The sequence below is a fragment of the Mustela putorius genome, unplaced genomic scaffold (genome assembly GCF_011764305.1).
Source record: "Mustela putorius furo isolate JIRA1106 unplaced genomic scaffold, ASM1176430v1.1 tig00000276_pilon_pilon_pilon, whole genome shotgun sequence".
NCBI classification, from domain to species: domain Eukaryota; kingdom Metazoa; phylum Chordata; class Mammalia; order Carnivora; family Mustelidae; genus Mustela; species Mustela putorius.
This window is the reverse complement of record NW_025421342.1, coordinates 49,851-76,172: the sequence shown is the minus strand read 5'-3', so window position 1 is coordinate 76,172 and position 26,322 is coordinate 49,851. Positions and strand designations below refer to the sequence as shown.

Here is a 26,322-nt window from a genome sequence, read left to right as displayed (position 1 = left end):
TTGTTGAAAACTAAATTACCTTCTACTAAAAATTTTGGAGGGTTGGGTTTTCACTTATAACAGCATTTTTTTAATATTATTATACACAATTCACCTGTCAAAAAATATAACGAGTTTATACATGTGTCCATTAAACAGATATTTATGGAGAGAGGGAGAGAGAATCCTGAAGCAGACTTCCCACTCACGATGAAGTCCAATGCTGGGCTGGATCCCAGGACCCTGAGATCGGGACCTGAGCTGAAACCAAGAGCTGACCGCGCATACCATTTGGTTTAAATGGTAAAGATGTTTCTTAATTCCCAAGATACCCATTGAAGGGCAAAGGTCAAAATGCCCCCCCCCTTTGGAGCCCTGGGGACCTGGGTTCCCTGAGGCAGCGAGTCAGCAGCCTGCCTGCCTTCTTTCTCTGCATGGGCTGGCATGTCCAGAGTGCTTCCCAAGTAGGGTGTGGTGAGCATCTTTTCAGTTTTTGTTTCAACATCCAGTCTGTTGTGGATGATACTGTATAACATACAACAAAAAAGATTTCCTAGAAATAAAGTGCAAGATAACCTGTAAAGTACAAGCTCAAATGATTTTTTAGGAGAATCAATAGACACAGAACTCCTATATCACATTGCAGTACATTTCTAAATGCTGCTGAGGTTTTGTTCTTAAGATAGTTACACTTTAAGCAACAGGGCTATAGAACACAGATTTTATCTTCCTTTCCCCCTTTTATTCGCCATCCCCTTTACCCAAGCTCCTCACCCTGGAGCTGAATAAGTCCATTTTGGGGGCAATGTTTGCTCGTGCCTTCCTCTCCTGCAGTCAGTCTGCGAGGTCAGTTTATAAACATAGAGAGTTTTACCCACACAGGTTGGAGATGAAGGGAACATGGTAAGAAATACGTCTTTATTTTATTTCATTTTGCTTGGACATTTATCTGCCCCATATTCTGACTGCAAAATATTATAGCGTCTTGATCTCGCATGTTGATGTTGAGCTGAGTCCTCAGTAGTTTGCACCTGGGCACGAAAAGCATATTTCGAAGAGGAACATTAAGATCTGATGTTTTGATGTAAAACACTTGTCTTTCCTGTGGACAATCATGGGACATTTTATGGTAATCTTTAAAGATTTCCTTTATTTATTTATTGGAGAGGGAGAGCATGAGTGGGAGAGCTAGAGGGAGAGGGAAAAACAGGCTGTCATCAGAGCAGGAAGCAGATCCTGACCTGAGCCAAAGGCAGATGCTTTACCGACTGAGCCACCCAGGTGGCCCAAGGGACATTTTTATTTCTAAGATCTTTATTTCCACCATTAAATCATTAAATAGATTGTAGTTACTTTGGTTCCAGCAGGTTTAAGTTAAAAAGAAGAGAATGCGAAAGTCTTGATTTCTCCCATGAGTCCGCAGGAAAATCACTGACCCCAAAGAAGAGCAGCCGAATCCTCATTGGCTCTTCTCCTAGGGCGGGCTCTGCAGGGATGCTTTCTATCTCACTGAGCGATAACTTGTCTCTGTGTCTCTGTCTCAGGATATTTTGCTCGAGTCCATGGCGTCAGTCAGCTGGTAAGGGCATTTCTGCAGAAGACAGAATGTCATTGTCAAATTCTAAATCTTGGGACTGGGATGGAGACCACCTTCTGGAGATTAAAGGTAAGTGAACATTCGCCCTCTTCTTTTTTTTTCTTTTTTTTTTTTTTTTTTTTTCATTCATTCGCCCTCTTCATTCTCGAATTGTTTCATTTGTGAAGGTGGCCGCCTGGTTCAAAATGTTAAAAATGTATTAGGAGGTGACTGCCTCTCTCCCACGCCTGTCCCCAGCTACTTGCGCCTGCTGCCACCGTCAGCCACGTACTTGATGTCACCGGGTCCCCGGTGAAGAATGGGTGCCTGGCTTCTCATCCTTTGCTGTTATCAACAGGGCTCCTGATAAAAACCCTTATCGACGTGACCTCTGCATGAGTGGAAGACCCTGCCAGTGGGACTGTGAGCACTAGACCCCCGTGTCTGCTGTATTCACAATCACGAAGATTTTATTGTCAGCGTGACAGTGTCTTAAGTACAGTTTAGAGATGTGCAAGGCTGGTGATAGTGATATGTACAAAGGCCTTTCATAGCTGCTCCCTGATTTCATCCCTCACCTGCTCGGTTAACGATCAAGAGCAGTTTTATCTTCTCTCACAGGAAATGAGACGGGTCGGGTTAGTGGCAGAACCAGGACCGAATAGACTGCAGGTCCCACAAGTCCAGGTTGCTTCCGTGTTTCTCTGTACAGAGCCTTGTGCTTGCTCAGTGAGGTCTTTGTGGTCCATCAGTCAGTGGTGCCTGTACCTCAGTGGCCATCGTGTGGCGGAAGGAGCTGGATCAGAATGCAGGGGCAGATCGTGTGCAGTAGGAACAGATGCGACTGGAGAAATGCCTCCTCTCAGCCCCACGTCCTTTCAAATTGGTCCCGAGGTTTGTTTTCTCCTTCGTGTCATATAGTTGGGTTGATCAGGAATACATCTGACATTTTCATTTCTGGTCCAGGTACACTGAGTCTTAGGTACCCCTTCCAAGGATAAGGTTATCTGCCAGTAGTAAGGACGGCAAATAGCACAGGGTAGAACAGATTTAGTGGAGGTGTTTTGGATCGGTCCAAAGGGTTTTTTAAAAAACTCAAGTCCCCTTGAAACAAAAGAATGCCTGTTCCAACCATCTTCATGTTCATTCCCTGCTAGAGGGTAAAACTACTTGACACTTGCCACTTGACAATGGCAAGGTCTCCAGTATCTTGTAGGTCTTCCTTAGCATAGGAAAGTTCTTTTGAAACCCTTCCCTCTCCTTACCTCCCCCACCTTTCAGGGGTGTATCAGTTCCCCCCACAACACTGATGCCACTCTTTCTGTGCACGGATCCTGTCCCCGTGCTTTAATAAAACCACTGTTTTGCACCAAAGAGGTCTCAAGAACTCTTTCTCGACATCGGCTCTGGACCTCACCCCACCAAACATCACCTACATTCCAAACCTCTATGACTGCTCCCCTGTCTACCTGCCGTTTGGCATTATTTCTATCTTTTCCTACAAATGACGGCAAAGGAGGCACTGCTAGGCTTTAGGGGACAGGCATCAACTCTGGAACAGGATCAGTGCACACTAAGATCATGGAGTGGAGTAGCAACCAAATTAAACACAAAACAAAGCCACTAAGCGAAAAGTTATGGGGGAGGGACCCGCAAACCCTCAATTGCAAGTTTAGAAAATGAGAGGGGAAGGAAAAGCATTTTGGTACACGCACACCAGAAGAACTGTCACGTATGCTTTGGCCAAACCTCACTCCCCATTTGATCCAGTCGTTGGGGGAAAAAACAAAAAAGCAATAGCTGTGGAAGACTCACACTTGGGTATCTCATCCAGAATAAGCAGTCAGTAGGTCCAGTACAGCCAGCAGCCCTAAGGACCTTGAAAGCTGTGCCCCAGATAACTGGGCATATGACCATCACCTCCAGGAGCTCTCAAAACCACCAGTGAGTGATTCCTATTCTAACAGCCAGAAGGTCTACAAACCCGGGTGTCTGCTGTCATTTCATAGTGGATATTGTTTCCCATCAGGCATTAAAGCAGAAACCAAAGAAACTTTGAGAGGATCTGCATCCATACCCAGAGGGAGAAAGGATTTTTTAAAAGCTCTTTAAAAAAATAAAAAGAAAAATAAACCTAAAAGTCGGCGCAAAGCGTTTCCACAGTTCTATCCTCCCAGAGGCCTGGGTTTGGAGGCAGCAGCACCTCTACGGTCCCTCCATGGATAGCAGGAACTCCGGAGGCAGATCCTATGGGCCCGGACCTCCAATTACTTCTTTCTTGCAACTAGGCACTTGGAGGCTGACGATCTGCAGAGGTAGGGTGCCCCCGAAAGGCAGAGAACACCTCCCCCAGAGCACAGCGTCCATGGGGCCTCAGGCATATCAGTGCCCAGAGTTTTCGCCCAGGGCAAACCCTGGTGTGGGGGGCAGGGGAAGGCTCAGGTACAGTCCCCCCAGGGCGATGCTGGGCATGGCCAGGACAGAGGGCAGAGGACACCCCCTGCAGGGGTCGTCTTGGAAAGGCCAATCCACCAAGTAGCTCTTCCCAGAGTCTGGCACCGGCCCAAGGTGGCCTCCAGTCTGTGGCTTGGCGCAGACCCAGACCAGGACCCCTTTTTCCTGGTGCGTGGTGGTGGCAGGGGACGGGAGCTTGCCACCAGGAGAGCCGCCAGCCCTCCCATTCTGGCTCCTGACCTCACCTGGCACAATCCCAGCCCGAATGGGCGTATTTACAGGCCAGGGTCTGGTTGGCCAGCTGCTTCACGCAGCAGAATTGCTTCTTCATCATGGCGATGGGTGGGCAGTGGGGCTCCCACGGGGCAGCTGCCAGAGCGGTTCCTAACCCTATGCCCTGGACTAGCATGAGTCAGGACTGGCAAGGTGGGTGGAATCAGGCCTCTGCTGCTGCACACCTGCCACTCTGTGCAGGCGGAGGACCCGCAGACCAGGCGTATCCACCATTCTGCCCTACTGCCTGCCTGGTCTAGGTGCACAGCTGCGGGAGGTGATAGAGGCGCAGCGTGGGCAGTGGCCAGTGAACCGCCAGAGCAAATCATGACCAAGCTGTCCCTGAAGAACTGATGGGGCAAGGAGGGACAGAGAACTCTGGAGCCACTGGAGGCTGGAAATACACAAAGTCTCCATGAGGGCCATCCTCTGTGTGGATATAGACCTCTGGAAGTGCTCTGAGGATCCTCTCTCCTAGCTGGATGGATGTGTGTGACCCTGTAATTTACACCAGAATGAAAAATGTACCATTGGGTGGAAGGACCATACCACAGGACTTTGTGTATTGTGATCCCACTTAGGGGAAGTAGAAGGCCATGTGCATTTTCTGGGGCAGGCACCTGGGTACAGTCAGGTGCGATCATGCACTAGGGGCACACCCTGGAGGACAATGGGCCCAGGCCTGGGTGGGAAGTTGTGGGGATGAGCTGTGGGGACAGGGACCCGGACCAGTGGCCAGAGGGCCTTGGCTGTTCGGAGCTACCTGACCAGCAGAGGCATGTGGGAGTGAGCGGCAGGAGGTGGGGGGGGGGGGGGGGCGGGGTAGGGAAGGGGCATGCAGCCATTGCCTGGAAAGGTCTGTATGCTTAGGCACAAGGAAGCTCTGGAGGGGGGGGAGGGGCATGCAGGCTTTGCCTGGTAACTTCTGTATGCTTAGGTACACCTGAGCTCACAGAAGGGGGCGGGGGAGGGGCATGCAGGGGTTGCCTGGTAACTTCTGTATGCTTAGGTACACCTGAGCTCACAGAAGGGGGCGGGGGAGGGGCATGCAGGGGTTGCCTGGAAACGTCTGTAGTCTTTTGATTCTTAGCCTTGCGCAGCTTGGGGTTCTGGGACACTTGGCGGGGTAGTCCGACTGGGCTGGACGCTTTTGTACCGCGGACCAGGACAGTTGTATGACCGTCAGATGTTCTCCTGGGCTGGTAGGCTGGGCTCTGGCCTAGGCCATTCCCTAGGGGCCGTGGACAGCAGCCAAACCTCTTTGACCAGGGACATCGATATTAAGAGACATGTGCTGGGGAAAGGGACTTTCCCTGGGGATGCCAGGGATTTGGCTGATGTCATCTTAACCCAGACACAGATCAGTAGACTCCTCCATGAGATTGAAACATTGGAGGCTGAAGTGACTCATTGGAAGTTGTGCCAGTGTTCCACCCAGGGACCAAATACCATCAACACAGAAATACTGTGGAAACTGAAGAGCCACATCAGGGACCTAGAGCAGCGGCGGCAGCGGGAGCTGGACAAACATCAGCTGGAGGTGGCGGGGTTGCAAAAACACCCACTGGCGGAAGCTAGCAGCAGACCTCACTGAACAGCACTGCCAACAACTTAGAGACTATCAACGGATGGATCGGCTCTCCAAAGAGAAGATTGGGAAACTCACTCAAATTATCCAGCAAAAGGATTTGGAAATTCAGGATCTTTCTAGGAAAATCTCTGTGGCTTCTCACTGCCAGAATGGGCACGTGGAACAACTTCAGCGCCAATTGCAAGAGTGTACTTTGAAAAGCGAACAGGTCTTGGTGGTCCTAAATGAGAAGACGAGGGAGAATAGCAATCTGAAAAGGAACTATCACAGAATGACCAATCGACTTGCTGCCAAAGAAGAGGAACTCCAGATGAAGATACAAGAGGAAAATCAAAAACTGTCCACTAGAATAGAAAGCAGTGACATAGAGGTGTTTTAGAGAAAAATGATTTGGAATTTGTCACACATTATTCGAGAAAAAGACCTGGAAGTGGATGCGTTAAGTCAAAAATGCCAGACTTTAATGAAAATCCTGCAGACACCCAGCACTGGTAATACGGTTGGAGGAGTTTCTATTGATCAGTTCCTGCAGCTTCCACAGGAACGGGACACATTAAGACAGCGGGTGACGATTATGGAGGAGTGGAAAGAGCAGGTGCTGACCACGGTCCAAAATATGAGGCGCGAGTCATCCCAGCTTCAGAGAGATCTGCGACAACTCCAGGCATGGGCTTGCACCAACAGCGAGGTTTTGAAACTGCAGACGACCTCTCTTGACCAGATCCACACTTACCAAGGACATGAAATAAACTTACAAGAGCTAGAGAAGGAACTAGCACACTTCAGCTCCGCATCAGGGAGCTCTGCAATGCCAAGGACCTCCTTTTAGGGAACCTTGACGCAATTTTCCTCCGGCCCTCTAGGGACTCTGCAGAGGCAGGGGACTCTCTGAAGGCCGTGAAATCTGACCGAGTGAGTGAGTCTTCTCAGGTGCTCCGAGAGGAGGTAGAAGAGCTCAGAAAATCAGGGCAAGGAAAAGATAAAAAGATTGAAACCCTCCAGGAAGATCAGCAGAGACGGATTGCTTCAGGGGCTGCTCCGGGGGAAGGAGAAGGCAAGCCACAGGAACACAGCGATTCTGATTCCCACATGGAGCAGCAGAAGGAGAAACAGGCTGTTCTACAAGATTTCCCTCAGGCTCAGGACCTCTGAATCCCAGCAAAAAGTGAGGAACTGCTTTCTTTACAGGAGAAGCTCAGGGGCCAACTGAGTGAGAATGAGCTGCTGAGGCAGGCAGTCACCAGCCTGAAGGAGAGGATAACAGATTTTGAAATGGATGTGTGTCGGCTGAAAGAGGAAAATGGAAAGATGGTGGAAACATGTAGAGAAAAGGACATGGAAAAACAGGCCTTGCAAGAGACAAATCGGCTGCTTTCAAAGATGCAGAGGGAGGAGGAATCCCAGCCTGCCGTGATGAAAGAGAGGGCACTTTCTCTGGAGCAACTGCTGCGAGAGAAAGAACACAGCGAGAGCGGGGAATTGAACCGGCATATGGACGTCATTCAGTCAAAGCAGGAAAAGGCAGTTGTGGGTCAACAGGAGAGAGATGATGTCGTGTTGGCACAGAAACAGAAAGAAACGGAAACCTGTGTGCCACCAGAAGGAGGGTCACCAGTTACATGAGAGAGAATTGCGCCTAACCCAGGAGCTGGAGAGAGGATGGCACCTCGCTGCAGAAGCCCAAGATTCTCGTTGCCCGGAATGTTTGGCTTCAGAAGACCAAGTGGCTCAGATAAGAGAGGAAGTGACCGTCCTGCAGGGAAAACTCGTTTTGTCTTCCGCTGCCATGGAAAAGGACAACCATAGAGCCAGTCTGCAGGTGGAGTTGCTGCGGGAGCAATTGCACACGGTCACCCAGCAGAAAGAGGAAGCTGCGCTCCGGCTTGCTGCCTCCCAGGAAGAGGGAAGGCACTATGATCGAAGGCTAGCGAACCTCAAGCTGGAACTCGCTGAATGGATGGAAAAGGCAGACACCCTAGAAGGAAAACTGAAGTCGTTATAGGGATGATGGCATCAAACAAATGCCAACTTGGAGGTGAAGGAGGACCAACTCCAAGAGTTCAAGAAACAGAATGAGGTCCAGCAGGAAATACTGGAGGACACACAGAAGAAACTCTTGACCTTAGTAAGTAAGGCTGAAGGAATGGTGGACAAAACCCTCCTAAGGAGACTCTTTGTGGGATCTTTCCAGGCAGCTGATGTGGAACGGCAAGAAGCATTGAGGTTGATGGCAAGCACACTGGGGATCCAAGAAGACCAGCTGTGGCAGCTGCGTGGTCAAGAGCCTGCGGGTGTGCCCAGTGGGGTGACTGGGGAGCCTGGATCCAGAAGCGCCCCCAATGCACCTGGGAAGCCAAATCACCAAGCTGTGGCCAATTCTTTTTCAGGACTTTTTGTCCAGTTTCTACAAGCGAAATCTCATTCAGCTTTTCCATCACCAAACTCCTCTGCTCATGACATGAAACCCCCAGATTCAGGAGGAACAGGACAACTGCCTAAGAAACAAGGCCCACCATGACTGAATGCTACCCTGGGATCCACACCCGGAAAAAGATGTCAAGCCCCGAACCACAGCTGTGTCTCTTATTAACCCACCTGGACCGGAAATGGATAGGTCGGAGCACCTTCTTCTAAATGTTATCTCTGATTCTTTACCCAGATACATGCCCTATATACTGTCACCTGCCAAGAAGGTTGGAATGGTGGCCAAAGACCTCTCAAAAAATAGATGATTATCAAGCCAGAGACGAGACCATGCTTTGAAGATCCCAAGTCACTCTGTGTCTACCTTAACCCCAAATGCCCTTTTTCAAAGTGTAAACTATTTGCAGTTCTGCTTTCAGCTTAATAAACATAGTATTTTATGACTTAACAAAAAAAGGGGTCATTTAATAACTGCAGAAGTATTTGCCAAATTGAAAACAGTGGTGACTTCTTTTTCTTTTTTTAAGATTTTCTTTTTTTTTTTTTTTTACAGAAATTGGGGGCACACAAGCAGGGGGAGAAGCAGAGGGAGAGAGAGAAGTAGGTTCTCCACTGAGCAAGGGAACCTGTGACCTGATCCTAGGACCCCGGGATCATGACAAATAATGTCTGTAATGCTTTAAGGTTTTCACAAGGGTCAGGTGTCTTCGTATATCTGATCTAGGGAACACATCAACTCGTTTTAGTCTTCCAAATTTATCAAATAAATGAGTACACACTTCTTATATGGGAAACAAAGTGAATCGCATGAAAGTACAAGATGAATATAAGGTTAAAAAAAAAAAGGCAAGTTTGCTTTTCCCAGGTAAGTCTCATTTCTCTTACCTTATTTTTTAGTTTCTATTTTTTCAAAATCATTTCCTTTTCTGTGGTCTGCAAAAGCACTCTATAGGTAACCTGAGTCCTCTTGGGCCTTATGTATATTTGTCTAGTTAGGAGTATTGTATTCTCTGACTTGTTTTATTTTTTTTTTTTCCCTCCAAATCACTCTGCCTTGGAGACCATTTGAAATTTCTTTAAAAGAAAATCCAGCTGCTTATGGTTCTACCCTACATTATGCAAATAGCTCCCCTTGATTAGCATTTAAGCGGTTTTTACCTGGAATGTCCATGGTCAACTCCCTTGTTCATTTCTTCAAAAGCCCCTTCAAATCTTCCTTTGCCCTTCGAGGCGAATTGTTCCATTGCCCCTTGGAAAGGATCCATTCAGATTTCCTTAAGGACCTCATTCCATTTTCCATTCTGCTCTCTCTTCAGCCTGCCAAATATGGTCATTCCTTCCCTGCTTTCCTGTTGTCAGTGCTCTGATTCACCCACTGCTGTCTCAGACTGGTGCAGTAGACTCCCTAACAATCTTGCTGGTTCCACTCTTAGCCTCCCTTGAATCCATTCTGAACTCTGCTGTCAGGAAGAACTGAGATGAACATGTGATGTTGCTTCCCTGCTGTAATTACTGGAGGGTTTCCCCACTGCCTGGAGTTTGACCTTTAAGAGAGCATCCAAGCCCTTGCCTTTGCAGCCTTCCTTCCTCTTCATCGTTCACATAAAGGCTGCCCTTTAGCTCCAGGTGAATTCTTGCAAGCCCCAAATAGATTATTATCCAAATAACTTCAAGTCCATGAGCCTCCTCCTTGTGCCTTGACAAAGGTACAAGTGAGAAAGATTTCATCCTCTTCTTCACCCGTTGGCGAAGGGAGGGATTCCAACCCTAAAGCTATGCAATGTCCACATGCAACACAGCTGAGATCCACCGTGATTTGTTACCGACCTATCCTCATGGCCCAGGGAAGGAGGACACACACATCATGCAGGGCCATGGGGGACGTTGAACCTGGGAACAGAATGGACAAGGGCTGTGGGTGCAGACTATGTAGTACGAGGAGAGTGAAGGTGAGCCCTACTTCCTGCAGGAGGGAATGACTGGCTTGCTGGATCATTCCACAGGTTGACAGGGAACTGGAACTTACTACTTGGGGAGGAACTGTACCTGGTACCTGTGCTTAGGAGGCCTTGTTGGCCAGAGGATCTGATCTGTGGGAGCAGAGTGGGAAGAGAACATGGAGTGAGGCCATTTGAGGCCATCTGAATCTTAATCAAACTCGGGCTTTCCATCACAGTGGACTCTGATATTTGGACATCCATTTCATCTGAGACCCTTAAGGCATAGGAAAGGTGCTTCTCCAGGACGTGAAGCTGTCATGGGAGCAGGAGGGAGACGTGCTCATCAAAACCAAAATGTAATATCTTCCATAGATGTTCATGCCGTTGATCCCAAGGAAATCCCTGGGTGGCCAAGGGGTAGAAGGAAGAGCTGAAGTCCTCCAGCACCATGGAATCTGGCAATGCACTGTGGACAGAAGCCTCCACCTCCACCTGCAGGTAGGATAAGCAGACTTTGGTTTCAGCCTGTAGCAAGTAGGCCTTGGTGACTCTATTAAGCTGGTGGGGGTGCCATGACCCAGAGAATAATAGACAGCTGGATAGGAAGGCTCAGAGCCTGTGAGAGACTCTATTTCCAGGAGAGCCCAGTGCATGGCCAGCAACTGCTGCTTTCATGGTCTATAACCCAGGGCCAAGGAGGGCCGTTTCTTGCATTGGGATCCCATGGACAATTGACAGATAGCATGCGTGGTCCAGGGACTCCAGGAAGGAGAGAGGAGGCTGCTGAAGCCTTTTCTCCTGGGCAATAACAGGTGATTTTTTAAAAAAGATTTTATTTATGTGGTTAAGGGAGAGCTCTGGCTGGAAGAGGGTGTGGAAGGGAGAGGGAGAAGCAGGCTCCCCACCAAGCAGGGAACCCCCCTGCCAGGCTTGATGTCAGGATCCTGAGATCAGGACCTGAAACTAAGGCAGATGCTTCACCAACTGAGCCACCCCGTCACCCTCAACAGGTCATTTTTACTTGCACATTTTTTTACTTGCCTTTTGTTGAGGGGAGACCCTCCTGCCTTCGTTGTGAGCTCATGGACAAGTAACAGCCTAAATGGGCTTCTGTAAAATTTATAAACAAGGAATATGTTGCCTCAGAACCCAAAAAGGACTGAAAGATGTTCGACTTCTAAGTCCTCTTTTCTTTTTTAAAGATTTAATTTGTTAGTTGATAGAGCACGAGAGAGAGAGAAGAATAGAAGGGGCTGGCAGGGGCAGAGGGAGAGGGAGAAGCACGCTTCCCGCCGATCAGGGAGCCTGATGCAGGGCTTGTTGCAGGACCCTGAGATCAGGACCTGAGCTGAAGGCAGACACTTAACTGACAGAGCCAGCCAGGAACCCCTGCATTTGTAGGTCCTTAACAAGTTTGCCAAATAAATTTCCTCACAGTAGGATGTCTTTTTTTTTAAGATTTTATTTATTTGTCACAGAGAGAGTAGCGAGAGCAAGCTCAGGCACACAGAGTGGCAGGCAGAGGCAGAGGGAGAAGCAGGCTCCCCGCCAAGCAAGGAGCCCAACGTGGGACTCGATCCCAGGACGCTGGGATCATGACCTGAGCCAAAGGCAGCCGCTCAACCAACTGAGCCACCCAGGCGTCCCACAGTAGGATGTCTTAAATGTGATGTCACACCTATGGTCCTGGAGAAAGATGGGTGTAGTAAGTTCCTACCCAAAAAGGTTGCCTATGATAGCAGAGCGGTTTGGATGCCCTTTGTATAACAAGGTATATCATGTGTCCTTCAAGGTTGAGGCACACATGCCTGTGAGGATGTTGAAATAGGCACTGATCAGAACATCTTGGCCAAATCTATCATAGCGAAGTATTCACCATCTTTAAATTGGTTGGGCTCCCTCATTTTTTTTTTTTTTATTTTTTAAAAATATTTATTTATTTATTTTGACAGAGAGAGATCAGAAGTAGGCAGAGAGGAAGCGGGGGAGTGGGGGAAGCAGGCTCCCCACTGAGCAGAGAGCCCAATGTGGGCCCCATCCCAGGACCCTGAGACCATGACCGGAGTTGAAGGCAGAGGCTTTAACCCACTGAGCCACCCAGGTGGCCCATCACTCATGGTTTTTTAAATGACCTTATTTCTTTATTTTAAAGAGAGAGCAAGAGAGAGAGAGATAGCAAAGGAGCGGGGGGGGGGGGTGGTGGTGGGGGGGAAGGGAAGGGCAGAGGCAGAGAAAATCCCAAGTGGACTCCACCCCGAGCATGTAGCTGGACATGGGACCCAATCCTATGACTCTGAGATCATGACCTGAGCCAAAAGCTTAACCTACTGAGCCCCCCAGGTGTCTCAGATGTTTTAAGGGGACTGGGGTTTATTTTAACCAGGTATGGTAAGACAGGCAGATACACAAGTAACTCTCAGAATGGAAGAAGTGTTTTTTTTGGACTCACAGATCCCATGAAAGGAGGTGCTGGGAGGCAATGGAGGGCCGCCCCGGGAAGCACCAGGCTTGGTCAGGAGAAAGAGGAAGTGAAGGGACAATAGGGGGAAGACCCTTTATCATGGATTCCGTGGGAAGGGGCAGGGGAGTCTGGGTAAGCACGTTTAAGACTGCCTAGTTTGTGTCATCTCAGTGGGTTCTGGGACACAGTGGTGTCTGGAGTAGTCTGTCCTTACCCCTGGGGTGATCAGGGCAGGGCATAGTGGCCCAGAGTGTAAGAGTTTATTACAAGAGATGGTTGGAGGTAAAGCCTCTGATTTGGTTGCTTTACCTGTGAAAGGTTTGCTGGCAGGCAAGCTGCTGACCATCTCTAGGAATTCAGTAAGCCTGCCAAGGACAGTCCCTCCAAAGTCAGCAAGGCCTGAGATGTCAAAGCATTAAATACAGAGGATAGAAAATATGGTTATTATATTTGCTATAAACAGGATTTGAGCCCTCGTAATAAGTCCATTAAGGTTAGGCAACCAGTGCCTCCTAGCAACATTAAAGTTCACTCAGAACCTATGATGTAGAGGCACAAAAGCCAGTCGGCCTCCTTTTATTTTTGCCAATTAAATTATTTCAGTAAATTTTGGATTTCTTTTTTTTCAAAGATTTTATTTATTTATTGGAGAGAGAGAGAGCGCGCGCACAAGTACGTGTGATAGAGCAGGCCTCAGGGGGAGTAGCGGGGAGAAGCAGAGTGACTCCTTGCCCAGCAGGGAGCTTGATATGCGGCTCTATCCCAGGATCCTGGAATCAAGACCCAAGCTAAAGTCATTGACTAACCATGTGAGCCACCCAGGTGCCCCTGTAAATTTCGGATTGACAGTTGGGTCAAATTTTGAACCTATGTTGAATTAGTCAGGGCAGGTGGGGGTGGGTTCTGCCTCCTGTATTCAGATTTCTCTCTTCCACTCCCCCTATGCTTGGGTCTGTTTCTTCCTGGAAGAAGAAACCCCTGTGGGGTGGGGGAATGTCTCATTACCCTGCTGCTCTTTCCCGGTTTTTTTTTTCCAAAGTGTCCCAAATCAGCATCATCAGCCTTGGAGCTTCTGTTGTGGCAATGGTTGTATGGTTTCAAGTCTCCTGGTGTAAGTCAAGTGGGAATTGATCCCCTAACTGTACCACAGGGGTCCCCTGTATGTTTCCCCCATAATCCTGAGGATCAGGATCCTGTGCCAAACAGATTAGGCAATGGGGTGGTCAGTGGAAAGGCACAAGACCCACAGCCTAGTCGTTGATGAAGTAAAACCATATTCTGCTACAGCCCTACCTTCTCTCATTATAGACTGTTTCCCTTCCCCCCTTCTGCCTTTGGCTCAGGTCATGATCTCAGAGTCCTGGGATGGAGCCCCACATTGGGCTCTCCCCTCAGCAGGGAGCCAGGTTCCTCCTCTCTATCTGCCTGCCTCTCTGCCTACTTGTAATCTCTGTCTGTCAGGTAAATAAATAAAATCTTCAAAAAAAATATTTTTTTAAAAAAGAACAGAGCAGAACAAAGAACCCAGGAATAGTCCCCACAAATAAGCCCAACTGTGTTTTGAAAAGGGCACTAAAGCAACTCCAATGGGAGAAAGCTGGGTTTGTACTCTCTACAGCCTTCTAAAGCTTGTGGAAGTCAGAGAGGCCAAACTCAGAAATAGCAGCAGCAGAGAAGAATGATGGTGGTGTGACCCAGGCCCTACCAGGTGGGAATGGGGAAGGAGAGAGATTGGGTGACCTGGCTTGTGTGGGCGGGGTCGAAAGAGCTTTCCAGTGATGCTTTCCAAAGGCCTTAGGGAGCTGGGAAACTGTCTAATCAGCATGTGGGCACAGGGGCCAATGAGGGGGAGGATTGTTAGGATAGCTGACAGGGGGCGGGTCAACAAGATGCCTCTGCTGAGTGCGGGGCAACCAGCTCCCATTTTCCAGCCTTCTGTGAGGCTTGCTTCTTGCCTGGCATCTCCGGATCCCGCTTCCTTGCCCCAGTGGGTGCAGAACCTCCAGATCATGGCCACTGGCCTGAGGACGCTCTTTTTCACCTCCTGTACTTCCTCTTCAAGGTCGACGCAGAGGATGACAGATTGAGCGGCCCCTGGGAAGATGCTTCTCTGTGCAGAGGTACCTTGGGGGGCTGGGGCCTTGCTGGGAGGCAACCTGTGTCTCAGGAATACACTGGATTGACAAAAGGTATCTGTCAGCTCCTGTGCCCCTCGTTTCCCATCTGTGAGGAGCCCAGAGCAGGGCTTCATTTATGGAGCTGCTAATTATCTCAAGTGTGTTGTGAGAAAGGAGGAGTGGGAATTCGGCCTGAACCAGGCACATGGATATTCGGCCTTCTTGGGGCTAAAGTCCTTGTAAAAACCCGACGTGAAGCGAGTAAGTTGTAGTTTTGATGAGGGAGAAGTTTTGGTTCTCCCTCCTGAATAGTTGCATTCCACTAGGGGTTGTCAGGATCTCCACTGTGCTCCTGAGATAGGGCCAAATAGGGGTGTGTGTGTGTGAGTGTGTGTGTGTGTGTGTGTGTGTGTGTGTGTGTGTGTGTGTGTGTAGGGGGAATGGCCTTTTGGATGGGTGGTGGGCCTTCAGTGACTGGAAAGCATGATCAGTAGGACTGACAGGATGTGTGAGGGACTCACCAACTGGTTGGAAAAGACAGGAAGGAAATAATGATCCGTGAAATTCATCATTACTATTTTGCTTTGAGTGCTGAAAACTACAGCGTGCATTAGAGTTTATCCTTTACTGAGTAGTGTTGAAGCTGAGACCAGAAGGCTAAGAAATAAAAGGCGGATGTGGGAAGGTGTTCAGTGAGAGCAGGGAAGGATGTGTACTGTTACAGGAACTGAGAGAATGTCCTTGAATCTCGGGCCACGTGGGGACTGTAGGGTGGGGAAAACCAAGGTTTGGGGTGAGGACTTGGACTTTTTGTAGGTTCTTGGAGACTAATCATAGTGATTTAAAACATGATGCCCAGGCCCAAGCTGATCCTAGCTCTGCCTCTTATGAGCCGTGTTACTCTACCATTGTAGGTCTCAGTTTCCTGAAGGAAGAAATGGGGGTGATAATAATCCAACTTCATAGATGATTGTAAAGATGAAATGATATTTAACATTAATAAAACACTCAGAGCCATGTCTGACATGTAATAGGTGTCGGTGGTTGATTCAAGAAATAAATAGGGGCCCCTGGGGACTCAGTGGGTTATAGCTCTGCCTTTGTCTCAGGTCATGATCCCAGGGTCCTGGGATCCAGCTTCACATTGGGCTCTCTGCCAACAAGAGTTTGGATCCCAGGACCCTGAGATCAGGACCTGAGCTGAAACCAAGAGTCGGATGCTTTGCCAAACTGAGCCACCCAGGCACCCTTACAGGGCCTGTTGCCTTAGGAAAATAAATTGCAAGGGTAAAGAAAGAGGAGGGAGAAAGTGAGGCCTGTAATTAAGAGGGGCTTGAGAGACTTGTTAACCAATTGCATGGTATGGATCTTATCCTCACTCAGGATTTAACAAATACAGAGAGTCAAAATATTTATGACATAATCAGCTAAATTTCTTATTTTCCCCAAGATTTTACTTATTTAGACAGAGATCACAAGTAGGCAGGGGCAAGGTGGAGAGAGAGGAGGAAGCAGGTGCCCTGCTGTGCAGGGAGCCCGATGCGGGGCTCGATCCCAGGACCCTGGGATCATGACATGAGCCGAAGGCACAGGCTTTAACCCACTGAGCCACCCAGGCGCCCCAATCTGCTAAATTTGAACTGTGACTTGACATGTCATGATATTGCGAAATTATTTTGAAATGTTTAAAGAGTGAGTATAGTTTTGCGGGCATATATATGTGTGTGTCCATTTAGGGCAGTTTTGCTCCCTAGATGTTTTGCAAAGTCTAGGTCATATTCGGTGGTCATAAGCACAAGTGAGGATGAGGCTCTCTGCACCTCATGTATGGAGACCAGGGGTGCTGCTAAGCTTCGTAGTATACTCAGGACAGCGCCCTCAGCAAAGAATGATGGGGCCCAAGATGTGGGTCATGCCAAGGTTGTGTAAGCCTGTTCTGGAGACAGATGTTGACGTAGCCATGGGTTCAATGATAGGATGAAGATAGTTGTTTCAAAATGTGATGGGGGCTGTGGGGATGGGCTGTGAGCTGAGAATTATTTAAGATAGTGATGGGAGTTCCTTATACCATTCTCTCTATTTGGGTGTGTGTATATGTATCTATCTGTATGTTTATATCATGTGTGTGTGCAGTATGTGTGTATATTATATGCAATTGTATATTTCCATAACAAAAGCTCCCAAGCTTGCTAGTGGTGATGTAGAGTCTGTGTTCACGTGGCATCTGGTGCCAGCAGGTGGGGAGGGTGGACAAGCTGAGACAGGATTTCGCAGGAGCGGCAGCAGTGGCGTCCTTAGCAGGCTTGGTCTGCAGTGGAATGTTGGTGGTGTCTGGCTGTCGAGCTTCCCTTTATCCCTGTTGTTTTTTTCATTTATTTGTCTTGTTCTTTGGCCTTCCTAATAGCCTTCCAATAAATTCTTTTTCTGTTAAATTTAGTCAGAACCAGTTTCTGTGAAGCAAGAATTCTGACTTACACAAAAAAAGGGCTAAGCTGATGTATAGAGAAAAGGTGATCTGACAGACTGTGGGAGGAGAGAGAGGAATTAGGAGAAACAGATATATAAAAATATATGTCATTTATATATCTAACAACTAAAATTTACAGAGTATATATATATATATAGATAGATAGATAGATGTAGATAGATAGATTTATCTATATGCACATACATATGTATATAATATTTGAGAGAAAGAGAATCTCATGGTTTCTGTTTTTCTTGTTCTTAACTTCTATCCCTCTCAAGACCACAGTTTAATTCTTGTCCAGGGATATTATGAGATAGCCCCATTTTTTTAATATACGAAACTCTCCTTTCTACTTCAATAAATGCAAGTGATCTTCTGTCACCTACAACCCACAGAAGCTCAGCATAGTTTAGATGGTGATGTGCTCACCTAACCACCTTGTTGCTATACTTGCTTTTGCTCACTGCTGTGCAGAGGTTCCACAAATGTCTGTTTCATGGGCACACGATTGTCATGTGGCTCCAGACAAGGAATGAATGTGCTGTTCATGGCAGCAGAGGCACTCTGGTCTTCTTGGCCTTCCCAATAATCATTGTAAGTGGACACACTTATCGAGAGTTCATTCTGTCAATTGTGCCTGTCTTTCATAAGTTTTGCCAGTAAGCCTCAGTCTCTTTGAACACCCCTGACTGTAGGGTCCTCAATCCTTGGGTTTGTGAGGCACAAGGAATGAATGAATCCAGCGGGGTCCCTTGAGAGACAGCCTGCCGGCCTCTCCTGGTGGGTCCTATACCGACAGACAAAGGCCATTGCAACTTCATTGAGGAAGGTGGCATATAATGTGAAAGAGTGTACAGGGAGGATAGCCTGGGTTTTCCGAGAACAGGCTTTGAGTCAAATAGCCTTAGACTATCACCCTATTTCTACCCTGTGCTCCTGTGCTTCCTTAGGCATGTTTTTTGACCTCTCTATCCTCAGTTTTCTCATCTGTAAAATGGAATTTACATCTCATATGTAAATTCACAGAGAAGATGGCCTATGGGGAGCCGTGTAGAAATGGTATTTTTATTATTACTCAACATTGTGGTTAATATTATCATAGGAAAGTTCTTCCGGTATAAAGAGCATGAAGCACGAGATGCTCCATTTGGCCCCTTCCAGGCCCTGTGGTTTCCATGATGCCATTTACTCATCAGCTTAGTGATCTCATGCATGGGTGACCCCTTCTGGGCCAGCACATTAATTATGCAGCCTTGGTAGCTCCCAGGGGCCTGGTCTTGTGGGGAGGGTTTTTGTGTTGGAGCTGTTGGTTCCTAGCTACCTGGACTCTATCACCTTCTACCTGTGTGATACTCGGGACCTAATCACCGTGTGACAGGAAAGCAATTCGGGCTGTTCCTTAGGGTTGTTGATGATGATTAGATGGAATGATACATATAAAATGCCTGGAACATGTCAAGAAATGTTTGACCTCATTCCATTTTCTTACTCTTTTTTACTAGCTCCCAGAACATTTTCTTACTCTTTTTTACTAGCTCCCATTTCTGTTTCAGAGAGGTGAGGTGATTCTGCGAAGGCCATAGTGTTAGGCGAATAAGGTGAGGAAAAGCCATTGCAGGTGTCATGAAGAGCATGAGTAAAACCTGGGGAGTAAGAACCCGCTGTGAAGCTGCAGGTAACCGGGCGTGGCCTGAGAGCCAGATGTGGGTGAGGGAAGGGTGAGGGATGAGTTTAGGAAGGACTATGGATGTTGTGCTGAAAGACAGTGGGTCCCTGAGGGACTTTTAAGTTGGAGTGACCTCGTTTAATTTGCACTGTCAGAGCATTCCAGAGGAGAGGTTGGAGGAGGAGCCAGTAGAGACAGAGTGACTCCAGAGGAGGAGGATCTTCTCTGAGGGATCATGGCAGCCAGTGCAGAGGGTTTGAAGCAGGAGTGAAAGGATCTGGGTCCATAAGAAGGCACATCCCACTGGGGGAGAAGAGGCCTGCATGGGAGGGAAAATGATGTAGTACAGTGCCCAGCATGGATGCCAAGAGCATGCAGCCTGGAACTGCCAGTCACAAAGGCCTATGGTGCCGGGTCCCATATTCACGGAGCAGTGCATTCAGATCAGATGGGATCAGAGCAATAGATTTTGCCAGTTCTGCTTTGGTCAGTTAAACTCAGGATTTAGCTTCCTAAAGTCCTGCTTTGTCAGGACTGCTCTCTCTTCTCAAGGGGTATATGTGTGTATTGGAATAAGGGACCAACGTCCTAGTTACAGAATCAGGAGAGAAACCTTATTTTTGTCTGTGAGATTCTACCTGCCTCCAGCCCTCAAATGAGAGTGCAGCAGTTTTTGTCATCAGGCAGATGTGATTCCAAGTTCACACCCTGCCACGTCACTGTATGACCTTGAGAAGAAAACCTCATTTCTGGGTCCTCGGTTTTCTTATATAGACAGTGGGAGTTATTATGCTGTCTTCTTCCTAGAGTTGCTGTAAAGATGATATACTGCATGTGTGTTTGTTATCTCAGAACATAGCATGAAGTGCAAAATGGACATTAAGCATTGTTTCTTGCCTTGTCATTCGTGGCCTTGTGCCCAGGTCAGATAGTTTGGGTTCCCATCCTGACATCAAGTTGTGAGAGCCATTTTTTTTCTATACAGATTTCAGTGACTACAAGAGAGAGTCTGAATACATGACCAATCAGACTTGATTTGTCCTCAGTGGTCCAGAGCCTCTGATTTCCAGGAATGGTTCAAGGATCCCCCTGGGGGCATAGCCCACGTGGAAATCACTCAGAAGCTTTCTGGGACTTGGTGATCCTTCTCACTGTGATAATGGCACAGCTGAATTTCCCAGAAGGGATCATTAATCACAGCAGCCACTGATCCCACAAAGGACAGAGCTGAGCTCTTTGCCAGGCATCTAGGACAAATAGGATTCTTGCTTATGATTCTTGGTTTCAGTCCACCAAGGAGAGGAGGAGAAGCAGACTCCCCCTTTCCATGGAGTAGGTCATGGTTAGATATAGACCATGGATTAGCTTGCAACTTCCCTTACCTCTAAACTCAGCCCTTGCTTCCTTCTACTCTGTCTACCCCCAAATCAGAACAAATGCTGACCTGCTGGGATATATGATGGGGCTGAGGAGGAGGAATGCCAAAAAGTAGAGAAAGGATATATCCCATATCTTCTTGCATATTCACTGTATGTCCACTTCAGGTTTTTGAACCTGTGATGAATAAGAAAAAGAAATAATAAATGGAACTTCATGAGTCTATGCTTTTTTTCACAGCATCCTTCTTTTCAAATAAAATCCAGAAGCCATAAGCAACCATGCCAAAGTATCTGTGTCACTCAAGTGTAGAGCCCGTCTCCTGCAGTGAAACATGCAGATCAAACGTGAATGCTTTTCTGTTGCAGTCTAAAGCTGCTTTCCACCAGGATGGCACTGCAGAACTCATTGCTTTGAGGAAAGGACAAACATGGAAAAATTAGTCCTCAATTTCAGTTCACAAAAGGGAAACTGAAGATCTCTTGCACGCAGAATAGAACCAGGACGTATAGACTCTGCTGAAGAATTGATGATCTTGAGTATATCATTGACATTGGCCCCAGTTTTTTTTGTCTGTAAAATGGGGAGATGAAGTTAGATCAAGTGTCCCAGTGGGTATAGTCTTGGCTCTTGGCATTCTGGGTTGGATAATTCTCATTGTGGAAGCTGTTCTGTGCATCGCAGAATGTCTAGAAGCACCCCTGGCCTCGACTCAGTAGACGTCAATAGGATTTCCCTTACGGTGACCAATGGTGTCTCTAGACGTTGCCAGATATCCTTTGGACATAAAATCACCCTGGTTGAGAACCACTGAATTATATATGTTAGATGATAAGCTATTTAAAATTTTCCAAGCTGGAGTGAGAGTCGGGGCTCTGCTATCTCCTGGTACCTAGCCCTGTGTGTGGCATTGTGGCAAGCATTCAGTACAAGCTGAACGAGTGAGATGAAAGAGACAGCTCCTTCCAGTTCTAGATCAGTTCTTTGGCAGCTAGAGAATCACTAGATGGTGATGATCTTATCACCCATGTGACTGCCTCTATTTGGGTACTGTTTAACGTTCCTGGATAGAAGTAGACTAAAAATACCACCTGGTGCTATGAAACAAATAGGTCTGTCTGGCAGTTTAGCAACAAATAGTGACTATAATTATCAAGGAGGGTCCACTCAATTTCGACAGCGATCTTAGATCGTGTCCCCTGAAAGTTAACTCTGAATTTTATGAATATGACAAAAAATTTAGTTGAGAAAAATGAGTCCAGATCTTGGAATATCATGATCTGAACCAAAGTCAGACACTTATCCTGGTGAGCCACCCAGGTGCCCTCAGCCTGTTTTTTAAAATGGGATTTTACTGGAATACTGCCATACTCAATCATTAACAGATTGATTAGGGCTTCTTTGATAACACCAATGGCAAAGTGGAATCCTTGGGACAGAGAATCTTTAGCAAGTAAAGTCCAAAGTATTGACCATGTGGTCCCCTTATAAAGAAGCTTACTGGCCCCTGTTGTAGATCACAAGTTTTCTCAGGGATGCCCAGTCTCAGGACTCTGAGATCATGATGTGAGTTAAATGTGATTATATTTAATGAGCGTGTGTTAGGTTGTGCCATATTAAATTGTAATCTTTGTAGGTCAAAATGGTGAGATATTGGCACTTATGTATATGGTCCACATAATGTAACATTCCAAGCATAGATACTAGGAGTACAGTCTGTGCCCTTAAGGACAGGCACATAGGTACACACATGCACACATGCTACTGCTGTCAATGAATGTAGGAATCATTATACTAGAGGCACAAACTCAGTATTTCAGGAGCACAGAGTAGCGTGTGCACGGTTCTTACCAGTAAGGGTGAGGGAAAGGGACTAGAAGCTTGAGAGGCCTCCAGAGAAGTGGCTGTGTTTCTGGCTGCTGTGCATTTGAGCTGCACTTCATGGCACCTGTAGGATTTGTATCGGGTCAAAAGAAGCGTTTTCTACAGGGGTGGGGGTGGGATTGACATTGAGCTATAAGAAACATGCTGCATTCTTTCGTTCAAGCACAATTGCAGTTCATCCTGGAAAACAGTTGCTTAGAATTAGAGGACATTAAAGATCGAGTGAGCATGACTCCCTAATTTTTAGATGAAGGTTGGAGGCAAAGGGATCGGTTCAAGGTCTCCCTGCTGTTGACCAGTTGTTTTATTGGCAGGACTAGAGCCTATGTCTTCTACGCCCCAACTCAAGGTGATGTCCATCAGGCCACTCGGATGTCCAAGGCAAGAGTCAGAGAAATCACCTACTAGGGACAGTGGTGGCAGACAGGCCTGGGCTAGCATTCTGGCTCTGGTACTTACTGTCTCTGTTACTCATCACAGGGTTTGTGAGCCAGAATTGCCTCCTACACAGACACCCTCAGAGTAGAGGTTTAGAAAGCTCAGAGTCTGAAACCAGACTCTCTGAGTTTCATCCCCGCACCACTATGTGCTAGCTATGTCACCCTGGGCACATTACTTAACTTATCTGACCAGTAATATAGAGATAGTACTACTACGTACCTCACTGAGCTATAGGACTGAGTGATTTTAGGATTAAATGCAGGCATAAGGCACACAGAAAAATGCCTGGGACATGCTGAGTTCTATATGCTAACCTTATTAGAAGAAAAACAGTGGATTGGGACATCTCAGTGGCTCAGTTGGTTAATAAGTGTGTGCCTTTGGTGCAGGTCATGATCCCTGAGTCCTGGGATGCAGCCCTGCCATGGGCTCCTTGCTCAGCAGGGGGCCTGCTTCTCCCTCTACTACTGTTCTCTTTGCTTATGCTCTCTCATTCTCTCTCAGACAAATAAGTAAATAAATAATAAAATCTTTCAAAAAAGAAAAAAACAGTGTATCCTAGGACTGTTCTAAGAACCAAGGAGAGTAATTTAGGGGAAGCCTTTTTCCATACTTGTAGAACAATGCAAGTAGAAATGTATTTTTCTTCTCTTTGTGAATTGAAAGACTAGCATCCTGGAGATTGATGGTGATGATTTTCATTTCTTACAGCCTTACTATTTGCCAGGGACGTGACTTCTGTTAGTTAAGCATCACAAGATCCAGAGATGGTTCTTAGTTTTGGCTGACAGTTGTGACTGCGTAGCAGAGTGTAGGAGGACAGTGTGCTGCCGACTCTGGGGCCAGGCTGCCTGGGTCTGAATCCTTGCTCAGCCTCTTACTGGCTGTGTGAACCCAGCTGTGTTGCTTACACCCTGTGCCTTGGGTTTCTAGTCTATAAATGAGAATGATGAATATAGTGGTTTTGAGGATTAAAGGAGATAATTTTGTGAAGTGCTTAGGACAGTGTTTGATGTATACTATTTGTTTAAGGAAGAATGAAAGCGAGAAGCAGACTCCTTGCTGAGAAGGGAGATGGATACAGGGCTCAGTCTCAGGACTCTGAGATCATGATGTGAGTTAAAGGCAGATGCTTAACTGACTGAGCCGCCCAGGTATGCCTGTCATCACCATTTTCACTATTTCTGTAGGTAGAGTGCTGTGGGCATTCAATATATGCTGGGGATTAACTCTGTTGGTATTATTGATATCACTAGTAGAGCACAGGGCCTGTACACAGTAGGCACTCAGCACACAGGGAATCAATGAATGCATACTCTAGAGCTAGTCTGCTCAGATTCCCATTCCGGCTCCACCACTTTAGAGCTTTGTGATCAGGCAACTTATTTAATCTCCTTATGCTTGTTTCTGTCTCTGTAAAAGAGGGTCTCAAAGTCCTAAATTAATGGGGTTGCTGTGAGCTGGATGTAAGCCAGCCCATGCGCGCGCACGCTCGCGCGCGCGGGCGCGCGCGCGCGCACACAAACACACACACACACACACACACACATGTGAGGCCACACTGCCCTCTGCTGACCACCCCGTGTAAATGCACATGTACATCCCCTGGGCCTCCTTCCACCCTAGGTCCAAGGCATCCCTGTACCTGCCTTAATGCGCACAGACACAAGGACGGACCTCTGTGTCCTCCTTACCTCCCTTCAAGTCGGGTCCAGGCTGCTCCCCACAGCTGATTCAGCACCTCAGGATGTTCGCTCAGGGCGTTCTCCCCCTCCATGGGCCCGATGAGGTTCCTGCAGGATCGATGGCTCTTGCTTGGTTTCTGAGCAGCTGCCCAGGCCAGGAGACCCAGGCCCTCAGGACTCGGGTTTTGAAGGCTCCCATCTACCTCTGGCCTGCAGGAAAACTGTCGCAGGGAGCCAGATACCTGGGACCTGGCTCTGTCATGGGCCCCAGACATGAAGAATGCGCACTCCATGATGAGGAATACAGCACTCGCACGCTCCCCAGAGTTTCTCACCTCACTGCCTCCGCTCAGAGAGGTGGGTGAATATTTAACCCTCCCCAAGCTCTAGGTCTTGACTCTAGCAGCTTCCCGTGGCCTGAAACGTAATGGAACTCTCAACCTTTAACTTAAATATTGATGCAAATTGTGCATACTCTTCCCCGTTAGATTAGCATGTTTCCATCTGAACCCTGCATTTAGCCCATCCATGTCTGAGCCTTTCAGGGACTCCTACGGTGTCAATCCGCACTATTGGTCAGAGGGAGGGTCTTGCCACACTTGCCAGCCAGTCCTGGAAAGTGGTTGCAGGACCACGTGAGGGTTCACGTGGTTTAGAGCAGAATGCTGGACACCAAGACCGCTGCTCTCATCCAGGAAAGAGGATGTATGACACACCATTAGAATTTTTGTAGGAATTGCACTGAATCTATAGATTGTTTTGGGTAGTATGGGCATTTCAATCATGGTAATTCTTCCAACCCATGAGCATGGAGTATGTTTCCATTTGTTTGCATCTTCTTCGATTTCTTTCAGCAGTTTCTGGTAGTTTTCAGTATACAGGTCTTTGTTTAATTACACTCTAGGTATTTTTTTTTGATCCATTTATAAATGGGATTGCTTTCTTACTTTATCTTTCTGATAGTTCATTTGCCTTTACCGCTAACTGGTCTCAAGTTTTACCTTTATCTCTCTTGCCATCAGTAACCATTATTCTGACTTCTAAAACCATAGATCAATTTTGCCTTCTCACTTATACAAATGGAGTCATACAGTCTGTGCATCTTTGTGTCTCACTTCTCTTCAAATAATGCCTGTGAGATTTATACATGTCATTGTCTGTATCTGTACCAATAGTTCATTCTTCATCATTTTGTAGAATCCCATTCTTTGAACATACCTAAAATGTACTTCACTCTACTTTTGGTGAGAGAATGGAATTGTTTCCAATCTGGGATAACATGAATAAAGTTGCTATACATATTATAGTACATGTCTGTTGCTGAATACTTGCAGAGATTTTATGATTGATATATATCCAGGAGTAGAGATGCGGAATCGTAAGGTGTACATAGTTGAAGTTTGATTAAGTTATTACCACACAGTTTTTTAATGCCTAACATATACTCCTACCACAGTGGAAGCTGAATAAAATTGAATAAAAGTTCCAATTGCATAATTATGCTGAGCAAAATAAGTCAGAGAACGACAAATATCATATGATTTCACTCATGGGAAATCATTGATGAGCACTGGATTTTGTACTGTGTGCTGAATCACTAAATCCTACACTTGAAACTAATATTATACTTTATGTTAACTAACCAGAATTTAAAATAAAATTTAATTAATTAAAAAGTTCCACTCGCTCCATACCCTCAACAACACTTGTTATTATAAATCTTTCAAACTTTAGTTATCCCTATAAGCATGCAGTATTATTTCATCAGAGTTTTCGTATAATTTTAAGGGCCATGGAGTAGTTCCTTCTGTCAAGATGATAAAGTTTTTTAGTTTACTAATCTTTAATTGTTGGAGGCTTGTTTTTCTTTTCTTTTTAATTCTTTACAAAACACCTGGATGATCATTCTTTAATATAAAATTTTTCTGTACCAATATCAGAAATGAAAAGAGAGTTATCACTACAGAGGCAACTGGGTGGCTCA

At 46.8% G+C, this 26,322-nt stretch overlaps 1 long non-coding RNA gene across 1 annotated transcript; it reads left to right on the top strand.

Annotated features, from left to right (window-relative positions):
- The first annotated feature begins 181 nt into the window (after positions 1-181).
- LOC123391737 lies at positions 182-15,952 on the top strand. Its single transcript, XR_006606427.1, has 4 exons — positions 182-282; positions 1,524-1,645; positions 10,610-10,735; positions 14,761-15,952. It is a non-coding gene; the product is annotated as an uncharacterized LOC123391737 (long non-coding RNA).
- The last annotated feature ends 10,370 nt before the right edge of the window (positions 15,953-26,322 follow it).